The following is a 19,425-nucleotide window of genomic DNA, read 5'->3' as shown; positions in this document are numbered from 1 at the left end:
ACCTCTATGAATAATGATATATTTCAAGCTTATGACCATAAGCGTTAATGCTGTGAATTGGAAATTACAACATACCTCATTAACTGTTTCCGTTTCTCTGACAATTAGAAGCCAGAAAGGCATAATTTCCAGGTAAAAAGCAAAGTTAAGTGAAGGAAAGTTTGGAGACATGACAAAGAAACTTGTGGCCACGGGGCCTTGCTACTTAGAGAGCTGGTGAAGGTAAAAATAGCCACACTCCTGAATTCTGATCCTAACTCAGGCTTTGCAGAGTCTACTCTAATTTGGCACCATTCTGCAAAAGGCTACATCGAAAAGGATTTGTTTCTAGAGATTTTCAGGAAAGTAGCCAATTCAAACCGCTCAACTCTGTGAGATCATCCCTGGCCGGTAGTAAGTTCTTTCTATCATCGTGGAGCTTGCTTGAGAGCAAAGAATATCTTCAGACCTAGCTTCTAAATCATACATGTGCTGTCTACGTGTGCTTACGTCCATCTACACCGGCACCCAGGTCTCTACACCTGCCTTTCACTCCAAGTCCGTGAACTTACTCATAAGCTTGCAAGTGTCCCAGTCAGACCTGTTTAGTCCAGCTCTGAGAAGACAGAGAGGTAAGACAGACTGATACATTCCATCAAATTAATTCCTCATCTCACATTTGAAGTTTTGACAGGATGCCTGACCTCCAATGGCAAGGAGGAGGTCTTTTAGTCTGCTCAAGGGCAACCTCAGGGGCCGATTCTGTCGTTCAGAAAAGTGAGTTGCCCTTCAGAGATTCTCTTCCATTGTTCTTCCATCTCGAGTTCTTCCCTGCCTGGCCCTGGTGAGGTGCCTTTTAAAAAGTCGCCTTCATTCACGTTACACCCCGCCACACCTCCAGGCCCCAGGATGCTTACATCTGAGTTCCCAGCAGTCTTAAAGCCTTGCCAACAGCAGACAGAGGCATCCCGCTGAGCCCTGGGTGGTGAGAAAGCCGCGCCTTGCGCAATAGTGACCCACTTGGCACAGGGGCAGAGCCATCCTGACGGGCTCCAGAGACTCTTCCGTGGGTCCCCCCGGGATCGGCCCATGGAGAACAATTGCAAACAGTCACCCTGCCACAGCGCAGGGTCATCAGCAGAAACCCCAAGAAACAGGGCCCTGTCCCTTGGCATAGGGACTCATTCCTGTAGCGTGATTTAGCCGCTGTCTGAAAAGAGAGAATACTGCTAGGACCTGAGCTGGGAGCCATGAGGTGTAAAGAGGTCAAGTTGAAAACACGGGTGGGGGAGGGGCGCCTCCGTGGCAGAGTCGTGCTAAGCTGCTGACTCTTGGCTTGGCTCAGATTGTGATCTCAAGGGTCCTGAGATACTGCCCTGAGTGGGGCTCGACGCTCAGCAGGGCGTCTTCTCGCAAGATGCTCTCCCTTTACTACCCCCCACCACAGTCGCGAGCACCCTCTCTTCCTCTCTTCCCCTCCCCTTACAAATAAATCAATCAATCTCACAAAAAAAAAAAAAAGAAAAGAAAAAGAAAAAAAACAAGGGTGGGTCTAAACCTCCCCCCCCTCCCACCCCCCACTTCTTGCCCTGAGAAAATTATTCCAGTGTAAACTTTTCCTTTTAAATTTAGGATATCTTTGTGCAAGAAAAACTACTTTATTACTCAACATTAATAACCCTCACTTTGAACCTTAATTCTGAAAACCACAGAATTTAAAAAATGCCGTAAATAGCTGACATGGGCGTTCTTCCCCTGCTTTCAAAGGAATTGTTTTTGTAATTACTGTGCAGGGTGAAGTTGAATTGTCCCCCACCCCCTGCAGTAAGCAGGACAGTGTAATGAGATATCTCAACTCAAAACATCCCTCATATTCAGATTAATTAATTATGGAAAAGTTTCAGTGCATTCCTAATGCTTTTCTCAATCTTTTATTTTTTAAAGTCGTTGGGTCTCTATTCTAGTTTGGAGTACAAGTAAATGCCTGACATATGGTCTAAGCCAAATTCCAAAATGAAGCAAAAACAGTGCCTGCATATTTGGCAGGAATTTAAACCAGTTCAGGTCAGTGTCTGTTTCTGCCCAAAGAAGAGTTTCTGCATTTACACTGGGCTAGAAAAATAACACAGGAAAACATGGGGAACAACAAGTAATTTTGTAAGTTGCAGTGCCCCGCTGCCCAAAGGATAATGTTTAGAGCAACTCAGGGAATTATGGCCCAAGCTGCAATTTGGGTTTGCATAACATTTTGGGGGGCAGCGAGCAAGAGAAACAAGAGTGCGGACCACATTGTCGTAGGGAAATTGCCTTCTCCCTTCTGAGGCTCTCACCTTGCAAATCACCCTCTCTTAGGAAAAGCACATCTTACTTGTTAACTCCTCCCCTGCTCGCTAACCTTTTCAATCATCCCCCTTCTTCATTTCAGAATGGCCTTCGGAACAAAGCAGCGTTTTAAAGCCTTTCCCACTAAAAGTTCGCCCCTCCCCCCGCTTTAAAGAGGCAGTGTGGGGGTAATTTTCTCTTTTTGTAAATTTGTTTTTCTGCAATCTACTCTTCTGAAGCTGTCATTGTTTGGGGGTTGATGGATATTTCTTCGGAGATACCATCATATCGCTTGTTATTGTAACACTTATTGGTGATAAAGTTCAGACCAAAAATTAAGCAGCTGCAATGTAGCAGCACAAATTAGTTTAATGTAAGCAGTCAGGAGCAGCTGGCTGGCTCAGGACTCGAATTTAGCTGTGGGGGGAAGGGTTCTGTGACGCTGACAGTGTTTTTTTCCTCTACATAAACATTTTTGGCTGTTGCAGCTTTTGTGCTGATCATGTGACAGTGTCCCTAGGCAGATAATTTATTTCTGTGGCTTTCATGAGCAATCATTAACCTTCAGACACCGAGTTTGCTTTTTGCTTTGTGGCATTTGTTATTATTATTATTATTTTTTTGTATACTAACTAGTTTAATTCAGAAAGTGTCAGGAGAAAATTACAACCAATTTATAATAGACTGCAATGCATAATACTTATGTTTCTATTAAAGCAGACCTTGCTTACAAAAGCATTCTCATAGCTTAGCTGGCGTGTGTGGATCAGAATAATTATTTTCAGCATGGCTGTTGTGGGGATGCTGCTACCTCAGTGTCCCCTTCTGTTTGTCTGGCCGCTGCAAACTAGCCTTGCAGAAACTCCTTTAGGAGATCAACCCATGGCAGTCTCTGTGCGTTCCAAGGAGGGCAGAGCCCCCAGGAGCTGTCCATGGGGTTGGGAGCTGGGGTTTGGGGGGTGGGCCCTGCTCGGGTCTCTTCTTCCCTCAACAACTGACACACCAGCCTTCAGTCAACAGTGTGGCCGTTTGTATTGAATAACGAGCTAGAATATAGGGGATTGCAAAACAAAGGAATCAGAAACTGTGTCCTGCATAAATCAGAAGGGGGCGGGGGGGGGGGGGCGACAGAAAAGTATCATTTCTAACATCAACTAATCGCGCTGATCCTGTTTTCTGAATTTATCTGTTGTGTCCTCCTCAGATCTGTTTGTACTGCTCAGTCATTTCTGCCAACGAGTAATTCAGAAGTAAAATGCACAGGGTCACTCTTTGGTGTCTATCATACATGATATCTTCAGACACTTTCAGAATGCCGATTATCTCGTGGGTATTGTGTGGGCCCTGTTAGATATTCATTTATTCATTCTCTCATGGTGCAGGGTTGGGGGGGAACACTCAGGACCTACTTGCACAGAGGGATTTGATAAACTGTATTTATAAACCTCAATGGACTGTGTTCAGTGCGAAAAAGGAGGAAGAAATGTCCCGTTTTCTTTCCTACTCGGTTAAAAGGGTTCAGTGGTGAGAGCTGTTCTTAACTGATTCTAGTATTTCGTAGGAATAGATGTATGGGTTATAGAGCGTGGCATGAAAATTCCAATTTTCAAAATTTATGATTAAGAGTTCAAAACATGATACAGTCATTCTTTACACATTTGGAGGCACGGTCAGTGGGCTAGGTGTTTATTGTACTGGTGGAAAGCGAGGAGGAGCTTGACCAAAATGATGGAAGTGAGGAAGGGGAAGTGTTTGGATGATCACTCATATTGCATAAAATGCATGCGAAGGGGCCCATAGGTGTCATTAAGGTCTGTGACCCCCAGTGTTCTAAGAGTTATATTGTTGCTATGGTGGGGGGGCAGGGGTGTGGGGGGGAACTGGGGCATGGGGAAGATGCGGGAACTTCTTTGTCTTGCCACGAAAGAGATTTCTTTCCCAAATATAGGACCCTCCTGTTCTGGACTTCTCCTTCTTCCTAACTTTTCTTGCTCTCTGGATTCCAGCTCATGGGACTGGCGCAGCTGTCTTGTGACCTTGGTGCTTTCTCTGGTAAGTGGTTCACTCACTTAGCTGGGGACTTTTGTCTTCAAGGGCCCTTCCTCCGCATTGATGATTGGATTTTGTGACTGCGCTGGTATAAAGATGAGTCTAATGCAGGCTGGATTCACTTTTATGTACTCACTTTTATATCCTTTTACTCTTCTGATTTTAAAAGGAATGCAGCTGAAAACATTTTCATACATGACTAAGAACATTGAGGGCCCTGGGCACCTTGTGTCCTGTGGGTAAGGGAGAAGGTGGCCTGGGGGTTGGCACAAGCACATGATTGACCTTTACCCCAGGGGAGCATAATTTGGGTGAGTACAAGTGTGAAATGGCACAGGGGGTCTCCTTTCCTCAGGTTAAAGCAAGCACGGTTTGTCACAGACTCTCCCGATGGGTTCAACGTTTGGGGGAAGGCCCATCATGGGTAGCTCACTCTTATCCTTCCCTCTGCCCCCAGATTGGGATACTGTTGAACTCCTTCCCAGCCCTCCTCAGCCTCTCTTTAGCCCTGTGGGCTTCGTCTGAGCCAGCATCCCCTCGGACCCTGTTCTGGAATGCACTCTCCTTTTTTGCACTGCGTATCCCTCAGTGCCCAAGTTTTGCACATTCAGAATCCCTGCACCCAAGAGGTCTCTATGCACGCACTTTCCCCCTTGTACAAATATGACCCAACAGGGTTGTGTCAGAGCCTCTCTCTTTGGGTCAGCACCCCCTTGTTACTCTCAAATCAGCTTTGTCCTTTTACTCTTTGAAACCCCCTTGACTTGCCACTCCTTTAGCCCCGCCTCCCAATTTATGTCCAAGTGATCTTGGATAATTTATTCATTAGCACCGGTTTTCTCATTTATACAGAGTAGATTCATGATAGCCAACGATGCCCTGTGTGGGTACTGTGGGCCAGGTGTTGTGCTAGGGAATTTGCTGATTAATATGCATTGTCTCCTTCCAGCGTGACAAAGACTTGTGAGACATCGACTGTCATTAATCCCATTTTATAGGTGGGGAAGCCGAGGCACAAAGAGATTTACTAACTCACGTTCTCGCAGATGGAATGTGGGCACATTGGGATGCCCACCCAGGCGGTTGGAGGGCAGAGCAGGAGTTCTCAGTCCTTACGCTGTGCTGATCTTAAGCTCTTCTGACACCTACCTCAAAGACTTATTGTGATTCGCTTACGTAGTAAACACGTCTCCCATCTCCTCTGTGCCAGGCATGCATTGGTTGCTGTTTTTAGGAACCTTCCATTACAGCTCAAGGGATGAGTCAGGAGACCCAGAAGGAAAAACAGAAGGGTCAGCTGGTGCATGACAGGAGCCTCGCCAGTAGCAAGCAGAAAAGGTAGAACAGAGGCTGGGGGTGGGTGAAGAGGTAGCAGGGAAGGCTTGCTGGAGGAGAAAAGATTTAGACCTTAAAGGGAGGCTAAATTGTAGGTAAGAGACAAAAGCGGCAGGGAATTTCCAGGCCAAAGGGAAGGTTAGGCCGGAGGCCAGGTATTTTTCTGGTTTCAGCCATAAGCTTTAAAATAGTCAACACCTGGCAGTTCCAGTTTTGCTGAGAAACTTTACCCCCTTCTCTGAGTGGGTAGTTAACCAAGTGAGGACTTCAGGCAAGTAGAGAGCTGAGGCCATGATGGGAGTCACAGAAGAAACAGGAGTGAAAGTCCAAGTGACACTGTGGGGTAATGTCATTTATTCTTGTGCTGCTCTACTTGGTCATCATCGGTTACTGAATCCTATATTCTAAGCAGAAACTTCTTGTGAGATCAGGTGTGAAGAACCAGCTCCTGTCCTCGAGATCTGTCCATAGGGCAAAGGAATAGGAAAATCTGAACAATTACCATCGGACGTGGTCAAGGCGGTTAGAAAAGTAAGTACTAGAGGCAGAGGGAGCCCCGAGGATGGCGCGGCCGGCCTCCTCCGGTCTTTGGATCAGGGAACACTTCATGTTGGAGTCGCCACTTGAGATGTGTTTCGGAAGAGAAGTAGGTGTTTGCTAACTTAGCAAAGGAGAGAGCAGGGCAGCCTAGGCGGGGAGATCAACAGATGCAAACGAGTGAACTTGGGGAGCGGTGACTCATGCAAAGGAAGGACTCCAGCAGTTTGTTTTCGCAGGAGCTTCTGTGCTCCCTGGGGAATTTGGAGTCAAGGTGTGGCTGCAGGCCTGGTGAGATCGCAAAGGTAGGGTTTCCAGCAGGGGAGAGTCACCATCAATTCACAGGGGTAGGAGATGAAGGGCAGGAAAGAAGGTGGACAGAGGAAGTCCAGTTAGGAGCCCATGGTGATCATTTTGGTGCTAGGTGGTGAGAACCCGACCCCAGGGGGTATGGCCTGAGGAGGAGGGAATTTATTGAGACTGAAGGCTGACTGAGTATGAATGGACAGGAGGACGCCTGATCCCTGGGTTTCTGGGACATTGAGCTTTTGGATAAGGTGGAGATTTAAGATGAAGTCAAGAGACAATTGCAGTCAATTCTCTGAGTTTATGGTGGTTACGTTCTATAAGGTTGCTACAGACGCTGAATTAGAGAATATTGAACCCTTGCATCTTAGGAAAAATACAGGGTTAGGTTCCTGGCAGCCTCTGGTCACAACATTTTCATCAACTGATGAACATCTAGTCTTGTTTTTTGTGTGTTTCTATTTAAAAACACTGCATTAGTTAGGGTTCTCCAAGGAACAGAACGAATAGGAAAAAAAAAAAGCCCATCTATATGTCTATATATCTATGTATCTATATCTATATGTATACACACACACACACACACACACACACACCCCTCCATATATATTTATGGAGATTTGTTATGGCTAACCCAACTATATAGGCTCAATCTCACAACTTGCCATCTGCAAGCTGGAGACTCAGGAGAGTTGGTGGTGTTATTGCAGCATGAGTCGGAAGGCCTAGGAACCAGGGGCATCGAAGGAGTAAACTCAAGCCCTAGCTCAGATGTCAGGCAGGGGCAAAAAATGCTGAATTCCTTCTTCTTCTGCCTTTTGTTCCACTAGGGCTCTCAAGGGATTGATTGGGTGATGCCCACCCACATTTGGGGAAGGCAATCCTTCTTTGGAGAAGAAGGAATCAGAAGCAAATCTCATCCTGAAACACCCTCGCAGACATGCCCAGAACTAATGTTTAATCTGGACACCCGAGAGGGCAGTCAAATTGACACATAAAATTAACCATCACAGACACTCTATCAATATATATTGTTGATTCATTAACACTGAGATGACAGCCAGTCACATTGTAACTTACGCCTGAACAAAGCTTACTAATAAATATATTTTCTCCGAAAGGCACATCGCAGTCTTACACTTCGCAGCAGTAGACAACACTTCAATAGTATGTTTGGGGTGTTCATTTTAAAAGTGAAATCCTCAACAAAACACACCAAAAAATGTGAAAAAGACAGCACCAAATAGACCACGTGGAGTACACTAGTTTCGTCTGTGAAACCTTTACCATTGTCTCATTCTACCTCAGTGGGGCTGTGTGGGTCCAGCATCTTAAATTTTTCTCCCTTCTACACATGTTTGTGATAGACCGTGAAAACACCCTGGTTATGGATTAGGAGATTATAGATACCTGGCAACAAATAGACAAATTTGCAATTTGGAATCCACAAACAATGAAGATCTATTGCATTCACTTAAGATTTGAAAATTTTGCTTATGAGTTGCCTTTAAGTCGTGTAGTTGAACATCAGCAGAGAAGCTGAGCGGGAGAATAGATACTTGAGATATGTTAGTGTTTAAGCGGCTAAACATCGCTGACTCTGTAAGAGATTATGGGGTGTACGAGATAGTTTCGGTAGAGTTCAGCACATCATGCTGAAGGGCAGGGACAGAGGGACAGTGTCTGTTGTGATCCCAGAGTCATAGCATGGGCAGCAGCCTGGAGAAACTCTGGATTCTCATGAAGTGAGCTTCTCCTTGCCCCACTTCCTTCTGAACCCTGTGGAGGAATTTGATGTCAGTGGGGTTCTGGATGACGTCCCTGAAGGAGACAGGATTCAAGAGCTTCGCCGTACAAGTCACTTTCACAGCTCATGCTTCAAGGAAACCAAAAAGTCTCATGGTGGGAAGGGTGTGGGTCAGAACTTGGCAGTGAGCTCTTCGAAGAACCTGTATCCCATGATTTGGGCTGCTCTTTTGATAGGGAAAGGCATGTATCAGCTGCTCCGTCCTGGATCTCTTGGATCCCCTTCATATACTACACAATTTCTTTGAGACATGGGGCTTCAGAGAGTCACACTTTGGGGCCAGTCATCCTACCCTGATGTTCTTCCTTCATTTTAAGCTTCTGATACTTCCCTCCAACCCTGTCCTTCTCTGTGAACCCCATATCCTATTACCCATGTGTTTGGTGGCCCTTTTGTTTGAGTCTTTTTTTTTTTTCCACCATAACTCCATTCTCACAGACCCAGCTACATAAGCTAAAATAGTTAAAACTTTTTTTTTTTAAAGATTTTATTCATTTATTTGAGAAAGAGAGAGAGCACGAGCAGGGGGAGGGGCAGCCCACTGATTAGGGAGACTAATGTAGGACTGGATCCCAGGACCCAGAGACCATGACCTGAGCTGAAGGCAACCACTTAACCTACTGAGCCCCCCAGGCACCCCACTAAGACTTAAAAAAATGAGTTAGATTTGGTACCCAACCATTCAACATTTCCTTCCCTTTCCCCCCACCCCATGCTATATGTTAGGTAATGTGCTAACAGCTACATATTTATAGTGACAAATGGACGAGGTATGGTCTCTGTGTTCCCATAACTTACAGTGTAGGGACTATGGTCCAGTGAGAGGCAGGCTGGAGCCAGGACACCAGGGTTAAGCCCTGGATGGGCCACCATTTGCAGATATAACATTGGACAAGTCATTTTAGCTCTCAGAAACTCTCAGAAACTCTTCTCTATTTGCAAAACAATGAGTTTTGATTTCTCAGTCATTTTGTGGCCCTTTACGTTCAGTGATTCTATAAAGAAAAATACTCTATAAAGAAAAACACTATAAAGAAAAATACTTTTCTATAAAGAAAAATACTCTATAAAGAAAAACACTCTGTTGTGTTACAGGAGGGTGGCAAATGTTAGCACACTTGATTGCTGCAGGGACGCAAGACCTAATAGAGATCGTCTAAGTTGCTGACAGCTTTGAGCCCCCTACACACAGTATGCCCATCCCCTGCAGAAAGTACAGGGTGATTGTTAATTCTTGCCATGCAACAATTGAACCCTGAAGTCTTGGATTCTGTAGAGGGATTTACTGAATAGAAGGGAAGATGCCAGCCTTGGGGAGAGGATTTGATAATACCTTGCACGACTGAACAGCAGCTGGAGAGGGGCTCCTCTACCTCTCATTGTTATGCTCCGGTTTAACAGAATGACTCCATTTGAAAGCCACTGCTGTGCCTTTGTGGGCAGTTGCAAGAGCTCCTGTATTGTCCGGGGTCCCCAAGAACATCTTAGAGAGACCAGGAGACCACAAATGAAATACTGATGTTGAGTTACTTTACCAGAGGCAAACACAGCATGGAAATCTGTTGCGTGTACAGTAACTTCTGACAGTCAACTCTCTGCCTTCTCAGATACAGATCTATGGAGAGCGTGAAGCGAAGCATGAATCCAAATAAATATTGTTTTTCAAATAAATATTAGGTAATACCCTAGGGGAGGCTGCTGTTTCTTCTGTGCAATGCCCATGTGTGGTTCAGTCTTTCCCTATTAGCAGAAGGAAGCTTAGAGAGATGTTATAGAAATGTTTTTGCTACATTCTCCTATGTCTAGGAGAGGATGTTTTTTAAGGAAAAAAAAATACCCATCACAAAAGAACCCTCTTTTGTTTGTTTTATGGCTAAAGGATGGCTTTATTTAAATTAAGAAACCCTTGTGATACAGGGAGGGAAACAAGGTGAACCCACAGGGCAAGGCAGGGCAGCTGGTTTTGCCTTTGTCCTTGATTGGCTGTTTGACCTTAGAGATGAGAATACATTTGTCTAGCACTTTCTTTGAATTCAAAGTGCAAAGAGCCGTAATTTCTATACTTTTTTCTTACCTTGCATGTTGATTAATCAGGGTAAAGTATCAGAGTTCTCCACGAGACGGTTTGCTTTTCGTACAAGCCCGCTGAGTAGTATTCACTGAGTTACCAGTGGATTTGAAACTGTGATCGGAACTGAATTGATCTCCTGAAATATGCGAGTCATTTAGATATCTGGGAATACCTGGTCATTATAAAACGTGACCAACATTTTAAAGAAGTGGGTGCAAATACTTCTCTGACTTTAGAAACTCTGGTCACTTACATGACAGAGAAGGGATTCGGGTTCCTTGACATTCTCCGCTGACTGTTTTCCGTAGTGGTAAAGTGTTCCTTCTTGTTCTTCTGCTTCCTCTCTCTGGTTTTCTGCTTTTTACCCCTCCAGCCTTTTGTTCTTTCCTTGGAGGTTCCCCTCTTACTTACAAGTGTGTGGAATCAGTACTTTAAAACTTAGGGCCACCAGAGGCTGTGGGAGTCAGGTGACACAGTCTTTTGTTGGGAATGGCAGAAAGATTATGTTACAGTGTTCTAGTTCCCCAAGGAAAAGAGGCTTTTACCATTCAACAGTTTAGCTGATTAAGGAAGAGCCAGGACTGAGGGTCCTGTCTGAAGAGATAACAAACAAAACCCCAAAATGAACGCCATCTAAAATGCCAAGACATCGTGAAGAGTCTGCTATCAAAGCTGCAGCACTCAGGAAAGGCCGAGATAGTGTAGTTTCCATTATTAGTGTTAGCATTATTTTACAAAATGTATGGGGCACATATGATAAGGTCCATACATAAAACTGGCTCTCTTGTGATTTGGCAGATGAATTCTGCTAAATTTGAGGAAAAGTCAGATGGAAACAGAAACAATGGAGTAAACGGAAAAAACACTATCACTGAGTTGAGAAAAGCATCCCATTGTGAACAAGTAAATGAAATAACGCCAAATCACGTGGATTTACCTTTAACGTGGTATGGAATTATTTGCTTTTACTGTTACCAATTCGATTAATTTCGCTTCTTTTTAAAAAAACCTTTAAGGTTTAAATGGTCATCTCCTTCAAATGTCCCCTCATATTCAGTCCTCTTTCCAGGCCCTTCTCCTGGGTCACGACCTCCTTTCAGGCATCCCAACATTTGGCAGGCAGGCAAATCCTCTCCCGTGAGGGATCCTGAGCTTTTTGCTCAGCCCACTGTGGTAGCAGTTACCCTAGTACACATGTCCACTTATATGCTCTTTGCTGGCAGGAGGCACTCCTTAAAGTCAGTGGTCCCTTCTGAGTCGTCTTCACTCTCTGCACCAGCCCCTTCCCCAGCACCTGCCCCTCTTCATGTGACTGTTGACTTCCTCTTCTTGCTGAAATGTAAGCTCCAAGAGGACGAACACTCTCTCCTTCACCTTGTATTCTTAACATTTACCACAGTGATTGATCCTTTTTTATTTTTTATATTTAATTTTTTTTTTTTTTTTTTACGGTGATTGATCCTTAATGAAGTAAATATTCCACAGGGCGTCTGGGTGGCTCAGTGGGTTCAGCATCTGCCTTCAGCTCAGGTCATGGTTCCACGGTCCTGGGATAGAGTCCCACGCCGGTCTCCCTGCTCAGCAGGGATCCTGCTTCTCCCTCTCCCTCTGCCCGCTGCTTAGCCTGCCTTTGCTCTCTCTCTCTCTCTGTCAAATATATAAATAAAATCTTCAAAAAAAATTAAATATTTCACTGTCAATCCAAAAATGTGTTTTTAAAGAATTGTTTACGAAGTAAGCCAAGTTTTAAAAACCTGCATGTTAGCTTTCAATCAAATTTATCTCTGAATTGCATTCTAAATTGTAAATAGTTCTGTCCCTCCACCAACGGTAACCCCAAAGATTCCTTCATTTCCTTACACATGGTGTATCCTCTGCCTGGAATCCTCCACCCATGTCTTGTTGGCTAATTCCTCCTCCTCCTTTCCATCCCAACTGGCCTCTGCTGCTTTTCTCCCGCCCACCCAATCTGAAACTACTTCCCCTAACATAATCACTTATCACATCCCGATTTTTCCTTAACATCATTTATCAAAAGCATAAGAGAAAAAGAAAAGGTGTAAGAGATATATTTCTGTAATGGTTTGTTTCTTCGACTAGATTGTTCTCCACACGTGAATAGAAAATTTATATATTTAGTTTAGGATTATATTTCTAGCACTTAGCTTAGTGTCTGTATGCAATTAATATTTGTCAAATGGTGATTTTTCATTTGGTTTTCCTACTGTGTACAAGATACTGTAGGAATACATAGATAAATAAGATATTGTTTTTAACCTTAAGGGGAAATCCGTATTTCCGATGCCTTTCGGTTGAAGAAGACACATGGTGTGAAGGATAAGGAAGAATGTGAAGCTCTAGAAATTGAGTGCTGAAATGTTTTCTTTTCTTTTTTTTTTTTTTTTTAAAGATTTTGTTTATTTATTTGACAGAGAGATCACAAGTAGGCAGAGAGGCAGGCAGAGAGAGTGAGAGGGAAGCAGGCTCCCTTCAGAGCAGAGAGCCGGACGTGGGACTCAATCCCAGGACCCTGAGATCATGACCTGAGCCGAAGGCAGCGGCTTAAACCACTGAGCCACCCAGGCGCCCCTCTTTTTTTTTTTAATTTTATTTATTTCTTTGACAGACAGAGATCACAAGTAGGCAGAGAGGCAGGTAGAGAGAGAGAGGAGGAAGCAGGCTCCCCGCTGAGCAGAGAGCCGGACGCAGGGCTCGATCCCAGGACCCTGGGATCATGACCCGAGCCGAAGGCAGAGGCTTTAACCCACTGAGCCACCCAGGTGCTCCTGAAATGTTTTCTTACCATGAAATATATAATAGTTGTACATTTGTTAAACATTGGTTAAGAAAATTCATGGTGTAGAAAACTACATATTTATTCAGTAATGTTATTAAATAAGATTAGATGTTGTGAATCAGAACATTACATTATTTTGAGGGATTGTGGTATATATAGGGAGAGATACATACTGCCACTTTTTGCTAAATTTGAAGTTTGGTAGCTACATACATATATCAGTCTCCCTGCGCTAACAGTACCAGGGTCCCCAAACTCTGGTTTCTGGGTATCTAGGGCTCAAGATAAAGAAGATCAGTGCCTCAGGGATATTATCAGAAGGAGAGGGAGGTCCCAGCATGTGGCTGGAAGGATATCCATTCAGAGATTTGCCAAGTTCTAGTCTTCCTGGCATTGACATTTAAGTATGCCCCTCAGTTTGGCATTTTTTTAAAAAGTCATCTTTCTCTCCAAGGCTATCTGTATTAATTTACTCTTTAAATAACCAGTAGTTGCTCTGTATGTGTTTAGGGATGCCCATGTTTAGTTAAGAAGATACTGTTCTCCTCTATTTGCCTTAAGCTGTGATAGACAGTATGGAAATAAACATTTTGAAAGTACAACAAGCCAAAGCATTATGTAATAGGTAAAAGCAAACCCATAAAACATCAAAAAATGCATAAATATTTATAGTGTTTAGCTGCTAAGATAGTGAAATAAAAAAATAAAAGTACCGTCACCTTTCTTTTAAAATTTTAGTCAGAAAATCTTGAGATAAAGCAAAGAGGCCTTGTCGGCAATGAAGCTGATGTAACAGCCAACACTTACGCTGGGCTAAAGTGGTTCAGATACCATGCTAAGTGATTTGTAGATATTAATTCATTTAACCTTTATACCAACTGTAGTGGATGCTGTAGTGTGTCCAACAGATCTCCCCTCTAGGACAAAGCGTCTGTTCTCTCATTTCCCGAGGGGTTGTTTGCTGACAGCTTTTATCTCAATTCCTCTCTGGAAATTACCCTTGGCAGAAAGGAACTGCCAGGCCCAAGGTTACATACCCATCCAGGGGTAGCCTGCATCCAGCAATTGGTCCATTCAGGGGTACAAAGGTCCGGTTGACTTGCCTCGATTCAGGATATGTCTGCAGGGCCATTCCAGCCTCAGAGCTCTTTGTAGGAACAGCTGAGGCTCTGTTGCCACCGTGTTCCAGTTCTGCCTCACTGTTTTCTCAAACTGCCTTCCCTCCCTGCCTTTCTCATGTTTTTCCCGAGAGAACTTGCTACACCAATTTTTGTCTCAGAATCTGTTTCCTAGGGAATCAGACAGTCACATCAACTTCATTATTTTTCTCATGGTATTAGTCAGGCAACCAAGGCCCAAAGGAAGAATAATCAGCCCATAGTGACATGGTCAGGGTTCAGACCCCAGTAGCCTAGCTCCAGAATGAGCGTTTTTGGCCACTGTGCTCTGTCTTAAAATAGGACAAGGGAAACAGATGGGTTCTGCCTGTGCTGGCTCTGCCTGCTTCTCAGGCTTAGTCTTGCTCTGTGTTCTCTCACCTTTCCTCTTCCAGTCACGCTGGCCTGCCTGTAGTCCCTGTTCCTGGTCCTGAATGAGGGAGCGAATTCCTGAGGTGGTGGGGTTAGGACATTAGTATCAAGGCTGGAGATGATTAGACTCTTAAAGGAGGAATTTGACCACCACAAAGAGAAGAAAGAAGAAAATGTGACTGATATTATGGTTACTAATTTATGAAATAAGTCTGAGGTTCTCAGCTTGGCGCAAAGCGTTTTATGCTCAGCACCATGCTAAGTTCTTATTGTGAGGCACACAGGAGATAATGTCTGCATCCTTTGAAATTTATAACCATTTTGAGAAGAGAAAAATGGTGGATAAGAACAAAAGAACAACACGAGATAATATCTGATCAAGAGCAAGATAATGTGACATATAGTCTAGAGATGTTTGTGAGACGCTTCAGATGAAATGAGGGAAATTTAGCTACAGAAAATATTATGAAAATGAGATTAACCACTAAGAGTTAGTGGTGAGCTTGTGTTGCATCTTCATAAGTTGAAAGGGGAAGATCATTCCGGGCAGGGAAGCAGATGGGATCATGTAAAGAAAGGCGTTGTCTCATTTAATCTCCCATTTCTCTGAGACGAGTGCCGCAATCAGAATTTATGAGAAAGTGGAGGTGCAGAGAGGTAGAGTCACTCGCTGTGACTGTCCGAACTGGTGAGCTGTGGAGCCAAGACCGGAACCCAGACATGCTGCTTCCAGAGTGCATGACCTTAATCACCATCCTTCAGAGCACAAGGTTAGCGGTGGATCGGGTCAGGTTGTGAGGATGTTGAAATTGCAGGCTGCAAGAGTTCAGGGAGATCCGTTAGGCAATCGAAGACCTTCATAATCAGGGAAAAGAATGGGTTTGAAGGCAAACTGATGAACATTCTCATTCAGCGCTAGTCATTACTGGAAGGGTCGCTTAGCTATTTTAAGGCTCAGTCTTCTCTGTGATAAAAATGGGAATGACAAAACTCAACTCTTAAGGTTATAGAGAGGACTAAATATAATGTATGTAAAACAATGTGCATAGTACCTGGTATGATTGTGGCAGGTCCTCAGCTACTAGATGGCCGTTGCTGTTGTTTCAGTGTAGACTATTAAGCGTGGCTGCAGGCGCCTGGAATAGACGGGACCAGAGGACAAAATACTGAAAATGGAATTTTAGGAAGAGATGGCTGCACAGAGCACGATGGGTCGAAAATGGATGAGATGGGGGAAGGGGGTTGGATGCAGGTAAATTGAATACTACAAATTAGGGTTTACCAGTAGAAGAAGGCTATGTGCAGCTGGGCAGTGGTTGCAGGAGCACAGGAAAGTGGGGGAGACAGAGCCATACCTTAGAGGGAGAGTTGACAAGATACTGAACCTAGAAGACAAGAGAAGAGGCAGTGAAAAACAGCTAGATGATCTGATGCCCAAAAGGCTAACAGAAAGGTAGTATCATTGAAGGGGAAAATGGGGAAATTGAGGGAGACGCAGTAGTTGGGGACACAGTGATAAAGTAAAAGCTGAAGTGGAGTAACAGATGGGAACACCATTGAGAAGAATCTGAACAGTGGAGTGATAAAAAGAATTAAGAAAGCAAATGGTCCCATTCGTTTTGATCTTGAGAAGGTGGAATTTCTTCTTGTGGTCTTTCCGGCTAGAACTTGGAGGGAAAGAGAGTCAGGGAATGTGGCTGCATAGAACTGTTACATCCTTGCCTAAAAGGGAGCTGAAGTTGTAGGAATGGGTGAAATTGTGTTTCTAATGGGACAAGATAGAGTCACACATGCAGATGACAGGAGAGGTAGATCCTGCCTGCTTGGAAACCAAATCCCTTCCTGTGCGTGTTCGATATTATTCTTCCTCGGAAACCTACCGGTTCCAAGACTGACTCAGTGATTTTTAAGATTTCACTTAAGGATGTTTTAGAGTAAAATTTCAAGACCACTGTGTTTCTTCTGTTCTTTTACTTTAAGAGCAACACGGTGGAATGCCTTGCCAACACCAAAGGGTTCAGAAGAACTATTTCTGTTTTTCCAAAGGGCTTAATAAGGAAGCAGCTTATTCTCTCTGAGGAAAATGACACTTTGCAGAGGCCAAATATATTTCTGTAAATTGTGAAGGGTAATAATATTGTTCCAATTAAGCTCTTCATGCTCACAGTATAGAGGCCAATCTGACCTTCTACAAATAGGACAGTAGGAGAAAAAAGATGCTACTGTCAAAAATGTTCTCACCTGGAGGATAAATGTCACAAATAAGCAGTTGCTAAAAAACTCTAGAGAGGCTAGAAACATTTTATTTTTCCAAATGATGACTAGATGAATTTGTAAATTGAGAAACTATAGGGAGCTAGAATCAGGGAATTTGAATGATTTAGCCATGCTGAGCCAAGTGGCCTTTCTCAGAGTCTAGAATTTCTTATTTTCCAGTAACAAAGCCTTAAATCCCTCAGGCAAATAGTCCTAGAAAAAATTTTTCATTATCGGCTCATTAGATGAATTTAACTCTGAGCTCTTGAAACGTATTTGTTTTACTGAGTATTAGTGATGACTTCTAGAAGGTTTCCTCATTTTTTCTGCCGTAAATATGGTCTAGGTCAGGTTCTGATAAAGGTCCATCCTTTTTTTTTTCTTTTGGACTTATAAAGAATGATGGAGAACAAAAACCAGGAGAAGACTTTCCTTAGTCTATCTGTGAGCCATAATGTTGTCTATTTATGTGTTTTTAAAATACATAGTGAAAGATTATTTCTATATTCAGTGAAATATATTAGTGGTGTGAAGAAGGAGGAACTCACTACCGTACTTAAAATTCAATTAGCTTGGCTTCAGGCTTGGTGTGAGATTAACTTGCATACTGATTTTTTTCTCTCCTTAAATGCTCACATTTTATTCTCAACCATTAATATAAATGTTCACGATGAAGGATCAATAAATGCCCTGGAAACTTTTTTTTAATTAAAGAAATTTTGCCTGTTTAAGGAAACAAATGTACTTGGGAAAGAAATATAGTACAATTTCTTGCCTATTAACCAGGCATGTACTCATGCTACCTGTGGCTCTTTTGAGAAAACCTCTCATTTGAAGATTCCTAATTTCTGTTCTGTAACATGTTATACAATATTTGACTTTAGAGGGCAATTGTTTGGCTTTTTTTGGTGGGTGATTGCAGAGTATGCCAGTCAGGTCTGTGGTGGTAAAAACAGCAACCTAGCATCATACAAGGGCATCTTCCTGAGTGACACTCTTGAACCATAGCAGGTTCCCGTTGGAGAGTTACCCCTTCAACTTCTCTCATCTTCCAGGGCAGAAGCTCCAAGATGGCCCTTCTGATGGTCTAGATTCTCTTACACTTGGGTTCATCAGCCTAAATGTTTAATCCACAGAATTCATAAAAGTGGCACCTTACAGGGAACCCCATGGAACAAAGAACTAATGGGAATGGTGGTGGGAAGGGGCACAAGGAGTCAGGAGCTGGGGAGAGTAGTGTTAACCTTTTGCTGATTCTTTGTTTTTGTTTTGTTTTTTTTGTATTACAGTCTTGAGGTCTATGTGTATATACACATATATATAAATATATATATATATACATGTAAATATATATATAAATATATATATATACATGTAAATATATATATGTATATACACACATATATATAAATATATATATATATATATATTTATCATGCCATGAATTAATGGGGAATGGGTTCCAGCAGCTCAGGTTCCTTTCCATCAGTTTCCCCAAAGTGTGCTCCTCTGGGTGGGACAGGCTGGCGCTTCCACTGATCCCCAGAGCTTTCTCTTTGGCTTCCTTCTCTTTCTTCTCATTTTCCTTCATGCGCTTCAGGAAGCTGTCTCGGCTCTTTGAGGGCTTAATAAGCTCAATACTTACATTGATACTTCTGGCCAGAATCTTGCCCTTAACTTGTTTGTTTACAACACTGCCAACAGCATGCTGGGTAATATTGTAGACTCTTCCAGTTTCGCAGTGCTAATATTTGCGGGGCATTTCTCCTCGAACAATGCCCATTCTCTTGATGTCCACAATATCACCTTTTTTGCAGATCCACGTATGTGTGGCCAAAGGAACAACTCCTTGTTTCCTAAAAGGCTGGGAGAACATAGAGGGGGTTCCTCTCCTCTTCCCCTTTGTGTTGGTCATTTTGGCGAATTACTGGAAGTTGGCAGTTCTGGCTGAAAGGCTCTTTCTGATTCTAAGGCCACCTAAGGCTGATCTGTATTGCTGTTGTCTATGAGGAGGAGAGGGAAAACATCACCCAGATTCTTCTTACCTCATGAGTTTCTGTTCATGAAACAAGAAGAACAATTCCAACTCTGAGAATAGCCTTTACCCCTCAGGCATTATGTTAGGAATGGACACTAAATCTTGTTTCTCCATCTACCTGTGCATGCGTGGAGTTTCTTATGCCTGGAATAAGTTAGCAGCACTCCTGTCTTTACTCAGTGTCCAGCAGTGTATGAAAGATGACCCACTCTTATAGAGAATAACCAAGTTCAAGCGGATGATGTATTTTGTTTGTGAAGAAAAGGAAAAGCAATTTCTCATGAGAAGCCCAATATTTTTGTAAAGGTTGAATAGGATGCTGCTTAAGAAAATGTCTAGCTGCTTAAATGTAGAATGTGGAGAAGAGTCAAATCCAGGAAGATCCCTTTGCTCTAGTGT

General features: G+C 43.3%; 1 pseudogene; it reads right to left on the bottom strand.

The window, feature by feature from the left end:
- Positions 1 to 18,421: 18,421 nt before the first annotated feature.
- On the bottom strand, positions 18,422 to 18,903 carry LOC123942675 (annotated as a pseudogene).
- Positions 18,904 to 19,425: the final 522 nt, after the last annotated feature.

Source organism: Meles meles, chromosome 5 (assembly GCF_922984935.1).
Source record: "Meles meles chromosome 5, mMelMel3.1 paternal haplotype, whole genome shotgun sequence".
In the NCBI taxonomy this organism is placed as follows: Eukaryota; Metazoa; Chordata; class Mammalia; order Carnivora; family Mustelidae; genus Meles; species Meles meles.
The sequence above is the reverse complement of the archived record's forward strand: the minus strand, read 5'-3'. Positions and strand labels throughout refer to the sequence as shown.